Source organism: Octopus sinensis, linkage group LG1, assembly GCF_006345805.1.
Source record: "Octopus sinensis linkage group LG1, ASM634580v1, whole genome shotgun sequence".
Classification (NCBI taxonomy): domain Eukaryota; kingdom Metazoa; phylum Mollusca; class Cephalopoda; order Octopoda; family Octopodidae; genus Octopus; species Octopus sinensis.
The window spans coordinates 185,258,963-185,261,201 of record NC_042997.1 but is presented as its reverse complement, the minus strand read 5'-3'; the positions used below and the strand labels follow the sequence as shown (position 1 = coordinate 185,261,201).

Genomic DNA, 2,239 nt, shown 5'->3' with positions numbered 1-2,239 from the left:
TTTGTAATATGGTTTTGACCAATCCGCATGCAGCTTAAACAACACGCTTTGCCGGGCGTACCGATATTACTGGCATATATCCCACCTTTTTTAATCACTTATTCGCGGATAACATGTAATGGTTTTATAAGTGAGCAAACTTAGTTGTTTTCGATCGTTTTTATTTCAATTGATGGTAGTTTTCTGTAATTTGTTTATATCCACATGTGAAAGACATTTCTTAATCCATATCCTTTACTGGTTGTTTTAGTGTTGTTGTTATTTCCGTTCAGAACATGTTTGAACATTTTAATAAACCGTTTATCTTTATCTTTTTTCCAGCCCCATTTATGTCATGTAGTTTGTGGAAAGGAAAAATTAGAAACATTTTCTGATCACATGTTTCTATATGTTCGCTCAATGGAATTTGGCGAACAGTAGTGCTCCTGTGGACTTGTGAGCGTTCCATGCATTCCATGTCTCGCCAATATATAGTGCCTCGCAATTCAGGCATTTAATTTCAGTAGATAACATTTCTATTTTTGCAGTTGGTATCTGTATTTACGGAAATCTGTCCATTTTTTGTTCTAATGGAACTACCAGTATGCATGTATTGACACGTTCCACGTCTGTTATCATTACACTTAGATACTGTGAATGTTTTATCCGGTTTGCTCATGACGAATTTTGACTTCGTTAATAGTTTCTTTAGGCTATATGGTTGCCATTTTGCTTAAGATTAGTGTTTGACTACTTATGTTTTTTAATCTTTCACTTTGTTTCATGATTGACAAATTTGTTTCGATGATGTTAAAAATATTTTGGTGGGCGGATTGTGTGCTACTAGAAATAGTATTGTTTCTGTTGATGGGTTCATCTGTCTCGTGTTGCCCTATGTTGTTCTATATACGTATCTATTTTGCTCGTTGTATGCTATTTTCTATAAGTAGGAGAGGGTTATTTTGCTTGAGCAGAAATACTTCGAGTTCTATAAGTCGTATCTTCCTGGTTTTTGAATCATCTACTGTGTAGTAGCTACGGTGGTACATATTCTAAAATTGGAACGATACAGGGAAGATTAGCATGGCCTCTGCACAAGGATGACACGCAAATTCGTGAAGCGTTCCATATTTTTTAAAGGCGGTGCTTCAGCATGGCCGCAGTAAAAGAGTAAAAGTGTATAGTACAAATTTGCGTTTTGCGTGTGTTGGATGGCATGAGTTGAAATTTAGTTAGTGGTGTGCATCTCTGCTTTTGTAATAAATATCAGTTGTGATTGTGGTGTTGATTTTAATTACCATTTGCTCATTTCTCTCATGTGAATTTAAAACTAGGGTATAGATTGTTGAAGAGGATGTTGAATTATTCCAGATTTATTCTAAGGATTTGGTCATTTTATTACAATTGTCAAGAACTCAAATGTCAGTTATATACATTTTGAAATCTGATGATTACTCCGAACGTATGAAAACGCTAATTGAACTTAATGAACATTATAACATATTTTTTAATGTTAAACACACTTCAATATTGTAAAAAATTATATTTTTTTAAATATCATAATAAAAAAACGTGAAAACCAAACCATGTTTTAACTTTATTCAACTGACATATAATTCTATACACAAATTCGTAAAAAAAAAATATATATATGTATATATACTGTATACACACGCATAAATATATATATATATAGAGAGAGAGAGAGAGAGAGAGAGAGAGAGAGCGTAGGCTCGAAACGTTAAAGACTTGTTTTATTTATATTTCCTGAGCGCCATACTAATACAATTGTTTGTTTGTTTTCCACCTGCCTTCGTCTTTTGTCTATTTTCATAAAGCTTCCCGTTATATATATATATATATATATATATATATATATATATATATATATATATATATATATATATATATATATATATATATACACGAGGGGAAACTTAAAAATTTTCCGGCTTTGGATAAAGGAAAATACAGGAGTTAATTATGATTTTATCCATCATATTCCCCTCTCCGATTCATATACTTATTGCAGCGTTTCCTTCAGTTTTTCTAAGAACGCGTATTGTGTAATGTAAGATATTGGAAAAAATAACAATCCTTTCTCTTCTGCATTTTTATGTATTTGAAGTAGTAACTAAAAATTGTTATTCAAATACTTTAAAATTTATATTGCTGTTAAGAAATAAATAATGTGCTTTTTAGTCTTAAATTTCTTTGATAAGAACTTCAGTCGATAAAACTGACAGCCGAATTCAAATAT

General features: G+C 31.4%; 1 non-coding gene across 1 annotated transcript; it reads left to right on the top strand.

Moving 5' to 3' along the window:
* Positions 1 to 1,010: 1,010 nt before the first annotated feature.
* Positions 1,011 to 1,114, top strand: LOC115220290. Its single transcript, XR_003882502.1, has one exon. It is a non-coding gene; the product is annotated as a U6 spliceosomal RNA (small nuclear RNA).
* The last annotated feature ends 1,125 nt before the right edge of the window (positions 1,115 to 2,239 follow it).